Source organism: Pseudophryne corroboree, chromosome 8 (genome assembly GCF_028390025.1).
Source record: "Pseudophryne corroboree isolate aPseCor3 chromosome 8, aPseCor3.hap2, whole genome shotgun sequence".
NCBI classification, from domain to species: Eukaryota; Metazoa; Chordata; class Amphibia; order Anura; family Myobatrachidae; genus Pseudophryne; species Pseudophryne corroboree.
Genome location: NC_086451.1, coordinates 134,304,585 through 134,324,600, shown reverse-complemented (window position 1 = coordinate 134,324,600; position 20,016 = coordinate 134,304,585). Strand labels below are relative to the sequence as shown.

At 47.1% G+C, this 20,016-nt stretch overlaps 1 pseudogene; it reads right to left on the bottom strand.

Moving 5' to 3' along the window:
- Positions 1–773: 773 nt before the first annotated feature.
- Positions 774–892, bottom strand: LOC134950217 (5S ribosomal RNA; annotated as a pseudogene).
- Positions 893–20,016: the final 19,124 nt, after the last annotated feature.

Genomic DNA, 20,016 nt, shown 5'->3' with positions numbered 1-20,016 from the left:
TGTGTGCCGCATTAGAGCAGAGTCATTAATCCTGGCCATTTGCATTGCTATCTGGAAAGAATGCTGGTTCTTGTATAGACACAAAAACCAGGAGAAAAAAGAAAGACTATGGGGGTAATTCCAAGTTGATCGCAGCAGAAATTTGGTTAGCAGTAGGGCAAAACCATGTGCACTGCAGGGGAGGCAGATATAACATGTGCAGAGAGAGTTAGATTTGGGTCTGGTGTGTTCAATCTGCAATCTAAATTGCAGTGTAAAAATAAAGCAGCCAGTATTTACCCTGCACAGAAACAAAATAACCCACCCAAATCTAACTCTCTCTGCACATGTTCTATCTGCCCCCCCTGCAGTGCACATGGTTTTGCCCAACTGCTAAAAAATTTCCTGCTGCGATCAACATGGAATTACCCCCTATATGTCTATTCTGGGGCACACTTGGTTGATTCATATAAACAGTATGTCTGTTAAAATATAAATTTTATTATTATCACTTTAAAAAGACGGGTGGAGGACAACAATATATTTATAAAATATACATAAAAATATATGTCATGGCGCAATGGCTCAAAAAGCGAAAATATATCTGTTGTCTGGTGTAGATCTCTTAATCCTAATGAGTGAAGTTATTCCCATCTCCAATATGGGAAATGAATTACGGGAAAGAGAATGTGCACCAGGCTCTACCTCTTGCCACTTGTATTGTGCTTAATTATTAATGAGGATGTTATTGTTTCAAGGAGTTTCATGTCCTGTGTCACGGGTTTGGATAAAAATACCTGCAGTACCTGGTATTCTCTGGTGGTCTCCCACCCAGGTACTAACCAGGCCCCACAGTGCTTGGCTTCCAAGATCAGACGGTATTGGGCATACTCAGTGTGGTTTGACCGCAGGTAAGTGTATCCCACCTGATGGCACTGGGAGCCCAAAGAACTCCAAAGAAATTTCAACCAAAATTTTTTTTCAAAACAAAATAAATGCTCAATAAAGCAATTTCTAGTGTTTCTGACAATGGAACGCAGGTGAATGTATCATACCTGGTAGCACTGGGAGCCCAAAGAAACCAACATGAGATTTAACCATATAATCCCAAAATAATTTAGATTTTCAATAGAGCAAAGTTGTGTGTCTCTGACAATGAAATGGTGCAAATACTTTAGTTGTTGATAGAGAATCAGGTCTATGATTCCAACCACTTCTGCTTTTTTGTCATCTGCCAAGGCATCGAATGAGAAAATGAGAGTGGCTGGAAAAAAACCCAATTCTGAAAGAAGAAAGGGGAACACTTCTGCTGTCCTGCTGTGTGGCAGACTTGAGCTCTGTTTACATAATGCATTGCAGAGCCCAATAGTTGCTCAGCAGGATGAGAGAGAGAGTTCCAGAGACACCATAATGACGGAAACCTTAGAAAGGAAAAACCGTATTTTTGGAGATGCTGAACGCTTCAAGGGGAAGTTAAATTGAACCTGTGTGGTGAATTCCGTATGTGATAATGTTCCAATATTACGCAAGTACTTGTCCTTCAAATAGGCGAAGGAGATAAATTCACTGTTACAGCAAAGTGGCTATCAATAAAGAGGTTAATATTACACCTGTGTGGTAAATTCAATATGTGGTGGTGTTCTAATGTTATGTAAGTACTTGTCATCCAATGAGTGGAGGAATGAATTCACTGTCACAGCTGAGTAGCTATCAATACACTGGCACACTGTTCTAATATTGTGGAGATGTTAATCCCTGAAAACAAATATAATACTCAAATAAAACCATCTATGGGTCAAAATAAGCGGCACTATTCTAATGTTGTAGTAGTATCTTAGGCACACTTATTAGTAAGAAATATATACATGCAGTTCATACACTATAACATGCCACCCCTCAAAGGTCCTATTGCAACACTAAATATGTTACAAGAATAAATTCACTGTCACATGCAAAACACTGCTGTATGGCTCAATACAGATCGCTGTTGCTGTGGTGACGAGTGAGAATAATAATAAAACGAGGGGGGTGGTGGGGGAAGCAATTCCAGCAGAGCCGGAGGTTACCGTACAGCCTCCTGGCTGGTGTAGGGAAGAGGACCCCCTTGTGTCCTTATGCCGCTGCTGTAATGCGTGGTGGTGGGTGAGCCGTTCGGTGAGATGCCGATGTCCGCGGTCCACGTTGCCGGAAGTTCAGAGCACCGGAACCGGAAGGGACACGGGTTTCGCTCGGGAGAGCTTGTTCACTTGTCGCCTGCTCCCCGGCTCGCTTCTTGTGGTTTATAAACACATGTTCCGCCCTTGAAATTCCAATAATTGGCTTCAGGTATTTTAGATCTTGTTATGTAAATAGATTCAATGTGAACTAAAGCGTCATAATGGATTTTTTAAACACACAGTTTTGTTGTAAAAGGAACTCAGCTACACTGATACGTTTCTCAATCCAAATAAGAATAGGAAAAAGGAAGTAAAAAATAATAAATAATAAAATATATATAGAATATAGTGATGAATGAAAGAACAAATAAATAAATAAAAAGTAATAAAGAATATAATACTAAATACTGAATAATAAATAAAAGAGGGGAAAAGGGGAGATATTAGACAAGAGATATTAGACAAGAAATAATAAAAGGTTTATATGGGGTGAAAAGGTGTAGTTAAGTAGCTGACTTTTGTTCAGAATATAGAGAGCTGTAAAACATCAATAAAATAGTAAATAAAAAAAGGGAGAGATAAATAAAAATTGTTGGATTGCCGATTTGCAAGGGAAAATACAAATATTTCTAAAATGATTTTTTGTTGGTTGATTACAATTATAACCATAGACTCTTTATTTGCACGGAAGGGAGAAGGGAAGAGGGCGGTAATCCCTATTTGCCAGGATATTTAATATAGATATCTATCTGCTTGAATACAATATGATAAGTGTGTATTTGGGAATACCTCCATTGTTAATTAGTGATAGAAGCAGGGACATGCAGTCAGGGGAGGCAGTGCTTCCCTGTCATTAATGATTAAAATAATACAAAGAAGATACATAAGACACATATTCTGTGTCATATATGTATCCTCTTTATATTATTGTAATCATTTTAGTCCATATAATAAGTTTGGGAGGCACTGATAGATAGTGCCTCCCGTAGCCAGTGGGAACTGGACAAAGCGGGGACGGGGCCATGCGCTGGGCTCTAAAAGCCCATTACAAAAAGAGTGGAATGCGGCACTTATACAAGTGCCTCGTGGCAGGGAAAGCACGCCCCTGCTAGCGAGGCATCAGTGATTGGACAGCGCTGGTCCAATCACATAGACGCAGCCGGGAGAATCGGCGGCGGGACCAGTCAGGTACTGCTCCAGCTGCTGCGGCACTGGGATGCCTAGGAGTGAATGCGGCGCTGACTTCATTAAGAGCGGCTCCCCCCTCCCTGCCTCCTTACTCATGGTGCAGAGTGCAGCACTGTCCTTGCTGTTGCTGCCGCTGCCGGTCCTGCGCCTGTCACACACAGGCAGAGCCGGAAACCACAGTGCAGCAGCAGCGGTACATGGAGGAGGGGGGAGAGCGGAACACAGGAGTGCACCAGCAGCGGTACACGGAGGAGGGGGGAGAGCGGAACGGCAGATCTGTTTACTGAGATCTGGGTACATGAAGGAGTGTGTGCCATGTCCCCCCCTCCCCCTACTAACTAAAGTGTGTGCCATGGCCCTCCCTCCCCCATCTAACTAAAGTGTGTGCCATATCCTCCCCCCTTCCTAACTAAAGTGTGTGCCAAGCCCCCCCTCCTAACTAAAGTGTGTGCCATGTCCCCCCTCCTAGCTGAAGTGTGTGTCGTGTCCCCCCTCCCCCTCCTAGCTAAAGTGTGTGCCATGTCCCCCCTCCCCCTCCTAGCTAAAAGTGTGCCGTGTCCCCCCTCCCCCTCCTTGCTAAAGTGTGTGCCATGTCCCCCCTCCCCCCCTAGCTAAAGTGTTTGCCATGTCCCCCCTCCCCCTCCTTGCTAAAGTGTGTGCCATATCCCCCCTCCTAGCTAAAGTGTGTGTCATGTCCCCCCTCTGCTTCCTAGCTGAAGTGTGTGTATGCTATGTCCCCCTCTCCAAGCTGAAGTGTGTGTATGCCATGTCCCCCCCTCCTATCTAAAGTGTGTGTCGTGTCCCCCCCTCCCCCTCCTAGCTAAAGTGTGTGCCGTGTCCCCCCTCTCTGCTGAAGTGTGTGTATGCCATGTCCCCCCCTCCAAGCTGAAGTGTGTGTATGCCATGTCCCCCCCTAAACCTCCAAGCTAAAGTGTGTGTGTCTCCTCTTGTAACGTCCCAGGCCCCAGTATGTGTCCCTATATCCCTTTCAGGCCCCTGTGTGTATATCACCATGTTCCCCCAAGACGGTGACAGCTCGACGGCCATTTGAGTGGAGTGGCGGGACACAGGACTGATCTGGAAGGAGACGTCCAGGCATATAAAAGATGGGATCCAGATCCAGCCCACAGTCAAGAGCTTTGCCGGTGGTGAGCGGAAACCACACTATCAGCTCCGAGTCCTGTCCTGCACAATCACTGATAGAGACCCACGTGTGACACACTGGTGCCTCTTCCTGAAGAAGTGAGGAGGCACTGCACATATCTGGTAAGTGACGGTTGGGGGGATTTAGAGCATTTGTTTATTCTAATCTATTTTTAGGCCCCTGTCCTCACCCTCCCTGTAACTCCATCTTCAGTACTACTGCCCTCACCCTCCCTGTAACTCCCTCTTCAGTACTACTGCCCTTACCCTCCCTGTAACTCACCCCTCATGAGTCCTCTCCCTGTCAGCGTCCCTACCCTCACCCTTCCTCTAACACCCAATCAGCGTCCATGCAGGGCCGGTTCTTGCTGTTATTGCGCCCCGGGCAAAACTATAGGGGCATGGCTTCACACGGGGGCGTTGTCAGTTACGCCTCCATTTGTGCCCCCTGTAGCGCCACTGGAAGAGAATTTAAAAAAAAAGTATACTTACTATCCCCGTTCCTGATCCAGATCGCTGCAAACAGCCGTTGGCGCCGCTCATCTCCTCGGATCAGCATAGACACTAGAGGTCAATTATGACCCCTTGCGTCTGTGCCACAATGCTGTGCGGTGCGTGATGACGTCATCGTGCACCGCACAGCAAAGGTCTCCTCCACGAAGGGAAACTAGACGTGTAGCACAGCGGCGGGGGGCACAACGGGGGGCACAGCGGCGGGGGGCACAGTAGCAGATCTTGCCAAGGTGCGGCGCCCTCCGGATGGCGCCGGTACCCTCCGGAAGGCGGCGCCCCGGGCAAAAGTCCTGCTACTGCGTCCATGCACTCACTCTACCTATAACACCCCATGAGCGTCCATGCCCGCACCCTCCCTGTAACTCCCTTTCAGCATCCCTACCCTCACTTGCCCTCTAACTCCCAGTCAGCGTCCCTGCCCTCACCCTCCCCGTCAGGGTCCCTGCCCTCACCCTCCCTGTATCTCCCCCTCAGCATCCCTGCCCTCACCCTCCCTGTATCTCCCCATCAGCGTCCCTGCCCTCACCCTCCATGCGACTCTCAAAGTAGTGGGAGTAAGAAAGGGAAAGAGGCGAGGGAAATAGATGGGGAAAAGGGGTGCTGAGAGAGAGAGAGGAGTAAAAAGAGAGAATAAAAAATATCCTCAGGCAGTGCTGGGGATAATAGCTTAAAAAAATAAACAGAAACCCAGGCAATGCTGGACATAAGTATAAGGGACACTACTATGTTGTGTAATATGAATCATAGGGACTATATACAGGTGGTCATTCCGAGTTGATCGCTCGCTAGCTAGTTTTAGCAGCCGTGCAAACGCTATGCCGCCGCGCTCTGGGAGTGTATTTTAGCTTAGCAGAAGTGCAAACGCTTTCATTGCAGAACTGCTACAAAAATAATTTGTGCAGTTTTAGAGCAGCTCAAAACCTACTCAGCGCTTGCGATCACTTCAGACCATTCAGTTCCGGATTTGACGTCACAAATACGCCATGCGTTCGCCCAGCCACGCCTGGATTTTTCCTGGCACGCCTGCATTTTTCCAAACAGTCCCTGAAAATGGTCAGTTGCCACCCAGAAACGCTGACTTCATGTCAATCACTCTGCGGCAGCCATCGTGACTGAAAAGCATCGCTAGACCCTGTGAAACTACATCAGTCGTTGTAATAGTACGTCACGCGTGCGCAATGCGCCGCATGCGCAGAAGTGCCTTTTTTTAGCCTCATCACTGCGCAGTGAACAAATGCAGCTAGCGATCATCTCGGAATGACCCCCACAGTGTAATGTGATTAAGATTGCGCTACAGCGTGGCATCATTTGAATTGGAGGTACTGTTCTCAGGTGCTATTGTGTCCACACCCCTTCCTTGTGAGACCACACCCTTCTTTTGTGATGCACGCTATCCCTTTATGAGTTAACGGAGGGAGGGCGCAATTTTATAGTTTGCTGAGGGCGCCGAACACCCTATGCACCGGCCGCGATCGGCGCCTACACTCTGGACTGCACACACATCTCAAGTGAGAGAGGGGGCAGATGGAGATATATATGTGCCTCCCCAGCGAAAGACCTCACCGCACATCACTGGATAGAAGCCCCTTTCACTAATTAACAATGGAGTGGGTATTCCCAAATACACACTTATCATAGTGTATTCAAACAGATATCTATATTAAATATCCTGGCAAATAGGGATTACCGCCCTCTTCCCTTCTCCCTTCCGTGCAAATAAAGAGTCTATGGTTATAATTGTAATCAACCAACAAAAAAATCATTTTAGAAATATTTGTATTTTCCCTTGCAAATCGTCAATCCAACAATTTTTTACTTATCGTCCTTTTTTTATTTACTATTTTAATAATGTTTTACAGCTCTCTATATTCTGAACAAAAGTCAGCTACTTAACTACACCTTTTCACCCCATATAAACCTTTTATTATTTCTTGTCTAATATCTCCTCCCCTCTGTTATTTATTATTCGGTATTTAGTATTAGTGATGAGCGGGTTCGGATCCTCGGGATCCGACCCGCCCGAACTTCACCTTTTTTTTACACGGGTCCGAGCGACTCGGATCCTCCCGCCTTGCTCGGTTAACCCGAGCGCGCCCGAACGTCATCATCCCGCTGTCGGATTCTCGCGAGACTCGGATTCTATATAAGGAGCCGCGCGTCGCCGCCATTTTCACACGTGCATTGAGATTGATAGGGAGAGGACGTGGCTGGCGTCCTCTCCGTTATAGTAGAACACAGAGTGACTTAGTTAGTTATAATTGTGGGGAGGATTGGGGACGGGGAGCAGCTGTTAGGGAGTACAGTGCAGGGTTTTGATTATACCACACAAGTGAGTTTAATCCTTTGTTTCTCTGCCTGAAAAAAACGCTCCACCATATCTGTGCTCACTCAGTGTGCTGCACTGCTGCATGATATATCTGTGCTAAGTGCACTGCTCTGCTCACACTGCCTAATTGTGGGGACTGGGGAGCAGTTATAGCAGGAGTACAGTGCACAGTTTTGCTGACAGTGACCACCAGTCCAGTATACGTTTGTCTGCCTGAAAAACACTCCTGTGTTTTTGTTTTTTTTCTTCATACTAGTTTAGCAGTCTGCTGACAGTGTCCACCAGGTCCGTTATACAGTATATTATATATATAAGCAGCAGTACGGTAGGCCACGGCTGTACCTACCTCTGTGTCGTCAGTGCACTCGTCGTCCATAAGTAATATAATACTATACTATCCATCCATCTACATTGTATACCTGTGGTGTTTTTTTTTCTTCTTCATACTAGTTTAGCAGTCTGCTGACAGTGTCCACCAGGTCCGTTATACAGTATATTATATATATAAGCAGCAGTACGGTAGGCCACGGCTGTACCTACCTCTGTGTCGTCAGTGCACTCGTCGTCCATAAGTAATATAATACTATACTATCCATCCATCTACATTGTATACCTGTGGTGTTTTTTTTTTTTCTTCATACTAGTTTAGCAGTCTGCTGACAGTGTCCACCAGGACCGTTATACAGTATATTATATATATAAGCAGCTGTACGGTAGGCCACGGCTGTACCTACCTCTGTGTCGTCAGTGCACTCGTCGTCCATAAGTAATATAATACTATACTATCCATCCATCTACATTGTATACCTGTGGTGTTTTTTTTTTTCTTCATACTAGTTTAGCAGTCTGCTGACAGTGTCCACCGGGTCCGTTATACAGTATATTATATATATAAGCAGCAGTACGGTAGGCCACGGCTGTACCTACCTCTGTGTCGTCAGTGCACTCATCGTCCATAAGTAATATAATACTATACTATCCATCCATCTACATTGTATACCTGTGGTGTTTTTTGTTTTTTTCTTCATACTAGTTTAGCAGTCTGCTGACAGTGTCCACCAGGTCCGTTATACAGTATATTATATATATAAGCAGCAGTACAGTAGGCCACGGCTGTACCTACCTCTGTGTCGTCAGTGCACTCGTCGTCCATAAGTAATATAATACTATACTATCCATCCATCTACATTGTATACCTGTGGTGTTTTTTTTTTTTTTCTTCATACTAGTTTAGCAGTCTGCTGACAGTGTCCACCAGGTCCGTTATACAGTATATTATATATATAAGCAGCAGTACGGTAGGCCACGGCTGTACCTACCTCTGTGTCGTCAGTGCACTCGTCGTCCATAAGTAATATAATACTATACTATCCATCCATCTACATTGTATACCTGTGGTGTTTTTTTTTTTTTCTTCATACTAGTTTAGCAGTCTGCTGACAGTGTCCACCAGGTCCGTTATACAGTATATTATATATATAAGCAGCAGTACGGTAGTCCACGGCTGTACCTACCTCTGTGTCGTCACTCGTCGTCCATAAGTATAAGTAATAATAGTATACTATCCACCCATCTACATTGTATACCTGTGGTGGCTTTTAGTTGTGCGCAAAATATGGAGAACAAAAATGTGGAGGTTAAAAAAATAGGGAAAGATCAAGATCCACTTCCACCTCGTGCTGAAGCTGCTGCCACTAGTCATGGCCGAGATGATGAAATGCCATCAACGTCGTCTGCCAAGGCCGATGCCCAATGTCATAGTACAGAGCATGTAAAATCCAAAACACAAAAGATCAGTAAAAAAATGACCCAAAAATCAAAATTAAAAGCGTCTGAGGAGAAGCGTAAACTTACCAATATGCCATTTACGACACGGAGTGGCAAGGAACGGCTGAGGCCCTGGCCTATGTTCATGGCTAGTGGTTCAGCTTCACATGAGGATGAAAGCACTCATCCTCTCGCTAGAAAAAAGAAAAGACTTGCGGCAAAAGCACAGCAAAGAACTGTGCGTTCTTCGAAATCACAAATCCCAAAGGAGAGTCCAATTGTGTCGGTTGCGATGCCTGACCTTCCCAACACTGGACGGGAAGAGCTTGCGCCTTCCACCATTTGCACGCCCCCTGCAAGTGTTGAAAGGAGCACCCGCAGTCCAGTTCCTGATAGTGAAATTGAAGATGTCAGTGTTGAAGTACACCAAGATGAGGATATGGGTGTTGCTGGCGCTGGGGAGGAAATTGACAAGGAGGATTCTGATGGTGAGGTGGTTTGTTTAAGTCAGGCACCCGGGGAGACACCTGTTGTCCGTGGGAGGAATATGGCCATTGACATGCCTGGTCAAAATACAAAAAAAATCAGCTGTTCAGTGTGGAATTATTTCAACAGAAATGCGGACAACTGGTGTCAAGCCGTGTGTTGCCTTTGTCAAGCTGTAATAAGTAGGGGTAAGGACGTTAACCACCTCGGAACATCCTCCCTTATACATCACCTGCAGCGCATTCATAATAAGTCAGTGACAAGTTCAAAAACTTTGGGCGACAGCGGAAGCAGTCCACTGACCAGTAAATCCCTTCCTCTTGTAACCAAGCTCGCGCAAACCACACCACCAACTACCTCAGTGTCAATTTCCTCCTTACCCAGGAAAGCCAATAGTCCTGCAGGCCATGTCACTGGCAAGTCTGACGAGTCCTCTCCTGCCTGGGATTCCTCCGATGCATCCTTGAGTGTAACGCCTACTGCTGCTGGCGCTGCTGTTGTTGCTGCGGGGAGTCGATCGTCATCCCAGAGGGGAAGTCGGAAGACCACTTGTACTACTTCCAGTAAGCAACTGACTGTCCAACAGTCCATTGCGAGGAAGAAGAAATATCACAGCAGTCATCCTGTTGCAAAGCGGATAACTATGTTGGTGTTAGACGTGCGTCCAGTATCCGCCGTTAGTTCACGGGGAACTAGACAATTGCTTGAGGTAGTGTGCCCCCGTTACCAAATACCATCTAGGTTCCACTTCTCTAGGCAGGCGATACCGAGAATGTACACGGACATCAGAAAAAGACTCACCAGTGTCCTAAAAAATGCAGTTGTACCCAATGTCCACTTAACCACGGACATGTGGACAAGTGGAGCAGGGCAGACTCAGGACTACATGACTGTGACAGCCCACTGGGTAGATGTATTGCCTCCCGCTGCAAGAACAGCAGCGGCGGCACCAGTAGCAGCATCTCGCAAACGCCAACTCGTTCCTAGGCAGGCTACGCTTTGTATCACCGCTTTCCAGAATACGCACACAGCTGAAAACCTCTTACGGCAACTGAGGAAGATCATCGCAGAATGGCTTACCCCAATTGGACTCTCCTGGGGATTTGTGGCATCGGACAACGCCAGCAATATTGTGCGTGCATTACATCTGGGCAAATTCCAGCACGTCCCATGTTTTGCACATACCTTGAATTTGGTGGTGCAGAATTATTTAAAAAATGACAGGGGCGTGCAAGAGATGCTGTCGGTGGCCAGAAGAATTGCGGGCCACTTTCGGCGTACAGGCACCGCGTACAGAAGACTGGAGCACCACCAAAAACACCTGAACCTGCCATGCCATCATCTGAAGCAAGAGGTGGTAACAAGGTGGAATTCAACCCTCTATATGCTTCAGAGGATGGAGGAGCAGCAAAAGGCCATTCAAGCCTATACATCTGGCCACGATATAGGCAAAGGAGGTGGAATGCACCTGTCTCAAGCGCAGTGGAGAATGATTTCAACGTTGTGCAAGGTTCTGCAACCTTTTGAACTTGCCACACGTGAAGTCAGTTCAGACACTGCCAGCCTGAGTCAGGTCATTCCCCTCATCAGGCTTTTGCAGAAGAAGCTGGAGGCATTGAAGGAGGAGCTAAAACAGCGATTCCGCTAGGCATGTGGGACTTGTGGATGGAGCCCTTCATTCGCTTAACCAGGATTCACGGGTGGTCAATCTGTTGAAATCAGAGCACTACATTTTGGCCACCGTGCTCGATCCTAGATTTAAAACCTACGTTGGATCTCTCTTTCCGGCAGACACAAGTCTGCAGAGGTTCAAAGAACTGCTGGTGAGAAAATTGTCAAGTCAAGCGGAACGCGACCCGTCAACATCTCCTCCTTCACATTCTCCCGCAACTGGGGGCGCGAGGAAAAGGCTACGAATTCCGAGCCCACCCGCTGGCGGTGATGCAGGGCAGTCTGGAGCGACTGCTGATGCTGACATCTGGTCCGGACTGAAGGACCTGCCAACGATTACTGACATGTCGTCTACTGTCACTGCATATGATTCTCTCACCATTGAAAGAATGGTGGAGGATTATATGAGTGACCGCATCCAAGTAGGCACGTCAGACAGTCCGTACGTATACTGGCAGGAAAAAGAGGCAATTTGGAGGCCCTTGCACAAACTGGCTTTATTCTACCTAAGTTGCCCTCCCTCCAGTGTGTACTCCGAAAGAGTGTTTAGTGCCGCCGCTCACCTTGTCAGCAATCGGCGTACGAGGTTACTTCCAGAAAATGTGGAGAAGATGATGTTCATTAAAATGAATTATAATCAATTCCTCCATGGAGACATTCACCAGCAGCAATTGCCTCCAGAAAGTACACGGGGACCTGAGATGGTGGATTCCAGTGGGGACGAATTAATAATCTGTGAGGAGGGGGATGTACACAGTGAAAGGGGTGATGAATCGGACGATGATGATGAGGTGGACATCTTGCCTCTGTAGAGCCAGTTTGTGCAAGGAGAGATTGATTGCTTCTTTTTTGGTGGGGGCCCAAACCAACCAGTCATTTCAGTCACAGTCGTGTGGCAGACCCTGTCGCTGAAATGATGGGTTCGTTAAAGTGTGCATGTCCTGTTTTTACAACATAAGGGTGGGTGGGAGGGCCCAAGGACAATTCCATCTTGCACCTCTTTTTTCTTTCATTTTTCTTTGCGTCATGTGCTGTTTGGGGAGTATTTTTTGGAAGGGCCATCCTGCCTGACACTGCAGTGCCACTCCTAGATGGGCCAGGTGTTTGTGTCGGCCACTTGGGTCGCTTAGCTTAGTCACACAACGACTTTGGTGCAGCTCTTTTTTTCTTTGCATCATGTGCTGTTTGGGGACTATTTTTTTAAGTGCCATCCTGTCTGACACTGCAGTGCCACTCCTAGATGGGCCAGGTGTTTGTGTCGGCCACTAGGGTCGCTTAGCTTAGTCGTCACACAGCTACCTCATTGCGCCTCTTTTTTTCTTTGCGTCATGTGCTGTTTGGGGAGTATTTTTTGGAAGGGCCATCCTGCGTGACACTGCAGTGCCACTCCTAGATGGGCCAGGTGTTTGTGTCAGCCACTAGGGTCGCTTAGCTTAGTCGTCACACAGCTACCTCATTGCGCCTCTTTTTTTCTTTGCGTCATGTGCTGTTTGGGGAGTATTTTTTGGAAGGGCCATCCTGCGTGACACTGCAGTGCCACTCCTAGATGGGCCAGGTGTTTGTGTCGGCCACTTGGGTCGCTTAGCTTAGTCACACAACGACTTTGGTGCAGCTCTTTTTTTCTTTGCATCATGTGCTGTTTGGGGACTATTTTTTTAAGTGCCATCCTGTCTGACACTGCAGTGCCACTCCTAGATGGGCCAGGTGTTTGTGTCGGCCACTTGTGTCGCTTAGCTTAGTCACACAGCGACCTTGGTGCGCCTCTTTTTTTCTTTGCATCATGTGCTGTTTGGGGACTATTTTTTTGAAGTGCCATCCTGCCTGACACTGCAGTGCCACTCCTAGATGGGCCAGGTGTTTGTGTCGGCCACTTGTGTCGCTTAGCTTAGCCATCCAGCGACCTCGGTGCAAATTTTAGGACTAAAAATAATATTGTGAGGTGTGAGGTGTTCAGAATAGACTGAAAATGAGTGGAAATTATGGTTATTGAGGTTAATAATACTATGGGATCAAAATGACCCCCAAATTCTATGATTTAAGCTGTTTTTTAGGGTTTTTTGTAAAAAACACCCGAATCCAAAACACACCCGAATCCGACAAAAAAAATTCGGTGAGGTTTTGCCAAAACGCGTTCGAACCCAAAACACGGCCACGGAACTGAACCCAAAACCAAAACGCAAAACCCGAAAAATTTCAGGTGCACATCACTATTTAGTATTATATTCTTTACTACTTTTTATTTATTTATTTGTTATTTTATTCATCACTATATTCTATATATATTTTATATTTTTTATTATTTATTATTTTTTACTTCCTTTTTCCTATTCTTATTTGGATTGAGAAACGTATCAGTGTAGCTGAGTTCCTTTTACAACAAAATTGCATGTTTAAAAAAAAATCCATTATGACGATTTAGTTCACATTGAATCTATTTACATAACAAGATCTAAAACACCTGAAGCCAATGATTGGAATTTCAAGGGTGGAACGTGTTTATAAACCACAAGAAGAGAGCCAGGGAGCAGGCGACAATTGAACAAGCTCTCCCGAGCGAAACCTGTGTCACTTCCGGTTCTCCGAACTTCCGGTCACATGGACGGCGGACACCGGCGTCTCACCGAACGGCTCACCCACCACCATGAATTACAGCCGTGGCATATGGACACAAGGGGGTCCTCTTCCCTACACCAGCCAGGAGGCTGTACGGTAACATCCGGCTCTGCTGGAATTGCTTCCCCCACCACCACCCTCGTTTTATTATTATTCTCACTCGTCACCACAGCAACAGCGATCACACTATCCTGACGCACTGCAATCTGTATTGAGCCATACACAGAGCCGGCCTTAGGCAAAGGCAAACTAGGCAAATGCCTAGGGCATTTGGTATGCTTAGGGGCACCAGCAGCTTCTGCTGATTAAAATGATATGCGACATGCCTATATTCTGTGTACGGCTGTGTGCGGCTGTATCTGCATACGAAATGCTTCGTTGCAGTGTAGTCCTGGAAATCACTGCAATGTAGCATTTCATATGCAGATTTCTCTGGCTGGGTCCACAGGTTATCCACAGGATAACATTGGGATATGCCGGCGCGACAGCGGAAATGGCACCAACACGGTCATGAGCTTTCTGGCCTCCCAGGATGCATCGTTGCTTCACCATATAATCCCGCCCACTGACTCAGTCAAATCAGTTTTTTGTTTGGTGCGGCAGGAGCCGGACCATGGTCACAGGGCTGCTGTTAATAAAGCAGCCTGAAGCTTTTATTATGTTATTTTTATAGTCTTACTATGGTTTTTTGAGCGACTTTTCTTAACAGCGTCTTAAACGCATACTGGAAAGAGTCGCTCCAACAACTCCTCACCGGGTCGCAACAACGCTTAGCTTCGTGGTACAGTTCTGTCTCGACGGGCGTCTGTATCGGATATTCTAGCAGGTCCAGCAGACGTAACCAGGCTGTGGCCAGAGCATGGGGGGAAGGTAAGTCTATGGATTTCCTCTTACTAGAGGGGTCCGGACACAGCTACACTGCTTTTGGTGGAGACTACAGTGTGTTGATGCGCCAAACACTCTCTGGTGCAACAGCGCTACGCTCTAGGGATCATAGGTGCCAGGACTAGGTAGAGGCCGCGATCCTTAGAGTTTAAGTCAACAGGGGGATTCAGACGCTCTCCTGGCCGCCCCTCCTCCGAGTTCATGACCAGTTTCCGCGCGTCTCTTGTCCATGAACTGAATTACCTCACTTCCGTCTCAGACGCTACCACGAGGGTACTTAGACGCTGCGGTTGTGTACACTAGAGATCTTGGTAAAAAATAATGAGCGCTTGGAAAAGCTACTAAAACTATGTGGCACCTGTAAAAAAGAAATTTTGTTAGCATATGTTTACAGCTCTTTTTAAGAGCTTTGTTTGCGGTATCGCACAGTCCATTAGAGATCTAACTTTCCCTACCTCACTCTCAGTCCACAGGATTCCTCAGCCTGATGGTATAGATAGTAGAGATGAGCGCCGGAAATTTTTCGGGTTTTGTGTTTTGGTTTTGGGTTCGGTTCCGCGGCCGTGTTTTGGGTTCGACCGCGTTTTGGCAAAACCTCACCGAATTTTTTTTGTCGGATTCGGGTGTGTTTTGGATTCGGGTGTTTTTTTCAAAAAACCCTAAAAAACAGCTTAAATCATAGAATTTGGGGGTCATTTTGATCCCAAAGTATTATTAACCTCAAAAACCATAATTTACACTCATTTTCAGTCTATTCTGAATACCTCACACCTCACAATATTATTTTTAGTCCTAAAATTTGCACCGAGGTCGCTGTGTGAGTAAGATAAGCGACCCTAGTGGCCGACACAAACACCGGGCCCATCTAGGAGTGGCACTGCAGTGTCACGCAGGATGTCCCTTCCAAAAAACCCTCCCCAAACAGCACATGACGCAAAGAAAAAAAGAGGCGCAATGAGGTAGCTGACTGTGTGAGTAAGATAAGCGACCCTAGTGGCCGACACAAACACCGGGCCCATCTAGGAGTGGCACTGCAGTGTCACGCAGGATGGCCCTTCCAAAAAACCCTCCCCAAACAGCACATGACGCAAAGAAAAAAAGAGGCGCAATGAGGTAGCTGACTGTGTGAGTAAGATAAGCGACCCTAGTGGCCGACACAAACACCGGGCCCATCTAGGAGTGGCACTGCAGTGTCACGCAGGATGTCCCTTCCAAAAAACCCTCCCCAAACAGCACATGAAGCAAAGAAAAAAAGAGGCGCAATGAGGTAGCTGACTGTGTGAGTAAGATAAGCGACCATAGTGGCCGACACAAACACCGGGCCCATCTAGGAGTGGCACTGCAGTGTCACGCAGGATGGCCCTTCCAAAAAACCCTCCCCAAACAGCACATGACGCAAAGAAAAATAAAAGAAAAAAGAGGTGCAAGATGGAATTGTCCTTGGGCCCTCCCACCCACCCTTATGTTGTATAAACAGGACATGCACACTTTAACCAACCCATCATTTCAGTGACAGGGTCTGCCACACGACTGTGACTGATATGACGGGTTGGTTTGGACCCCCCCCCCAAAAAAAAAAGAAGCAATTAATCTCTCCTTGCACAAACTGGCTCTACAGAGGCAAGATGTCCACCTCATCATCATCCTCCGATATATCACCGTGTACATCCCCCTCCTCACAGATTATCAATTCGTCCCCACTGGAATCCACCATCTCAGCTCCCTGTGTACTTTGTGGAGGCAATTGCTGCTGGTCAATGTCTCCGCGGAGGAATTGATTATAATTCATTTTAATGAACATCATCTTCTCCACATTTTCTGGATGTAACCTCGTACGCCGATTGCTGACAAGGTGAGCGGCGGCACTAAACACTCTTTCGGAGTACACACTTGTGGGAGGGCAACTTAGGTAGAATAAAGCCAGTTTGTGCAAGGGCCTCCAAATTGCCTCTTTTTCCTGCCAGTATAAGTACGGACTGTGTGACGTGCCTACTTGGATGCGGTCACTCATATAATCCTCCACCATTCTTTCAATGTTGAGAGAATCATATGCAGTGACAGTAGACGACATGTCCGTAATCGTTGTCAGGTCCTTCAGTCCGGACCAGATGTCAGCATCAGCAGTCGCTCCAGACTGCCCTGCATCACCGCCAGCGGGTGGGCTCGGAATTCTGAGCCTTTTCCTCGCACCACCAGTTGCGGGAGAATGTGAAGGAGGAGATGTTGACAGGTCGCGTTCCGCTTGACTTGACAATTTTCTCACCAGCAGGTCTTTCAACCCCAGCAGACTTGTGTCTGCCGGAAAGAGAGATCCAAGGTAGGTTTTAAATCTAGGATCGAGCACGGTGGCCAAAATGTAGTGCTCTGATTTCAACAGATTGACCACCCGTGAATCCTTGTTAAGCGAATTAAGGGCTCCATCCACAAGTCCCACATGCCTAGCGGAATCGCTCCGTGTTAGCTCCTCCTTCAATGTCTCCAGCTTCTTCTGCAAAAGCCTGATGAGGGGAATGACCTGACTCAGGTTGGCAGTGTCTGAACTGACTTCACGTGTGGCAAGTTCAAAGGGCATCAGAACCTTGCACAACGTTGAAATCATTCTCCACTGCACTTGAGACAGGTGCATTCCACCTCCTATATCGTGCTCAATTGTATAGGCTTGAATGGCCTTTTGCTGCTCCTCCAACCTCTGAAGCATATAGAGGGTTGAATTCCACCTCGTTACCACTTCTTGCTTCAGATGATGGCAGGGCAGGTTCAGTAGTTTTTGGTGGTGCTCCAGTCTTCTGTACGTGGTGCCTGTACGCCGAAAGTGTCCCGCAATTCTTCTGGCCACCGACAGCATCTCTTGCACGCCCCTGTCGTTTTTAAAAAAATTCTGCACCACCAAATTCAAGGTATGTGCAAAACATGGGACGTGCTGGAATTTGCCCATATTTAATGCACACACAATATTGCTGGCGTTGTCCGATGCCACAAATCCACAGGAGAGTCCAATTGGGGTAAGCCATTCCGCGATGATCTTCCTCAGTTGCCGTAAGAGGTTTTCAGCTGTGTGCGTATTCTGGAAAGCGGTGATACAAAGCGTAGCCTGCCTAGGAAAGAGTTGGCGTTTGCGAGATGCTGCTACTGGTGCCGCCGCTGCTGTTCTTGCGGCGGGAGTCCATACATCTACCCAGTGGGCTGTCACAGTCATATAGTCCTGACCCTGCCCTGCTCCACTTGTCCACATGTCCGTGGTTAAGTGGACATTGGGTACAACTGCATTTTTTAGGACACTGGTGAGTCTTTTTCTGACGTCAGTGTACATTCTCGGTATCGCCTGCCTAGAGAAGTGGAACCTAGATGGTATTTGGTAACGGGGGCACACTGCCTCAATAAATTGTCTAGTTCCCTGTGAACTAACGGCGGATACCGGATGCACGTCTAACACCAACATAGTTGTCAAGGCCTCAGTTATCCGCTTTGCAGCAGGATGACTGCTGTGATATTTCATCTTCCTCGCAAAGGACTGTTGGACAGTCAATTGCTTACTGGAAGTAGTACAAGTGGGCTTACGACTTCCCCTCTGGGATGACCATCGACTCCCAGCAGCAACAACAGCAGCGCCAGCAGCAGTAGGCGTTACACGCAAGGATGCATCGGAGGAATCCCAGGCAGGAGAGGACTCGTCAGAATTGCCAGTGACATGGCCTGCAGGACTATTGGCATTCCTGGGGAAGGAGGAAATTGACACTGAGGGAGTTGGTGGGGTGGTTTGCGTGAGCTTGGTTACAAGAGGAAGGGATTTACTGGTCAGTGGACTGCTTCCGCTGTCGGCCAAAGTTTTTGAACTTGTCACTGACTTATTATGAATGCGCTGCAGGTGACGTATAAGGGAGGATGTTCCGAGGTGGTTAACGTCCTTACCCCTACTTATTACAGCTTGACAAAGGGAACACACGGCTTGACAAATGTTGTCCGCATTTCTGGTGAAATAGTTCCACACCGAAGAGCTGATTTTTTTGGTATTTTCACCAGGCATGTCAACGGCCATATTCCTCCCATGGACAACAGGTGTCTCCCCGGGTGCCTGACTTAAACAAACCACCTCACCATCAGAATCCTCCTGGTCAATTTCCTCCCCAGCGCCAGCAACACCCATATCCTCCTCATCCTGGTGTACTTCAACACTGACATCTTCAATCTGACTATCAGGAACTGGACTGCGGGTGCTCCTTCCAGCACTTGCAGGAGGCGTGCAAATGGTGGAAGGCGCATGCTCTTCACGTCCAGTGTTGGGAAGGTCAGGCATCGCAACCGACACAATTGGACTCTCCTTGTGGATTTGGGATTTCGAAGAACGCACAGTTCTTTGCGGTGCTACTGCTTTTGCCAGCTTGAGTCTTTTCATTTTTCTAGCGAGAGGCTGAGTGCCTCCATCCTCATGTGAAGCTGAACCACTAGCCATGAACATAGGCCAGGGCCTCAGCCGTTCCTTGCCACTCCGTGTGGTAAATGGCATATTGGCAAGTTTACGCTTCTCCTCCGACAATTTTATTTTAGGTTTTGGAGTCCTTTTTTTACTGATATTTGGTGTTTTGGATTTGACATGCTCTGTACTATGCCATTGGGCATCGGCCTTGGCAGACGACGTTGCTGGCATTTCATCGTCTCGGCCATGACTAGTGGCAGCAGCTTCAGCACGAGGTGGAAGTGGATCTTGATCTTTCCCTAATTTTGGAACCTCAACATTTTTGTTCTCCATATTTTAATAGGCACAACTAAAAGGCACCTCAGGTAAACAATGGAGATGGATGGATACTAGTATACAATTATGGATGGACTGCCGAGTGCCGACACAGAGGTAGCTACAGCCGTGGACTACCGTACTGTACTGTGTCTGCTGCTAATATAGACTGGATGATAATGAGATGTAGTATGTATAAAGAAGAAAGAAAAAAAACCACGGGTAGGTGGTATACAATTATGGATGGACTGCCGAGTGCCGACACAGAGGTAGCTACAGCCGTGGACTACCGTACTGTGTCTGCTGCTAATATAGACTGGTTGATAAAGAGATGTAGTATGTATGTATAAAGAAGAAAGAAAAAAAAACCACGGGTAGGTGGTATACAATTATGGACGGACTGCCGAGTGCCGACACAGAGGTAGCTACAGCCGTGGACTACCGTACTGTGTCTGCTGCTAATATAGACTGGTTGATAAAGAGATGTAGTATGTATGTATAAAGAAGAAAGAAAAAAAAACCACGGGTAGGTGGTATACAATTATGGATGGACTGCCGAG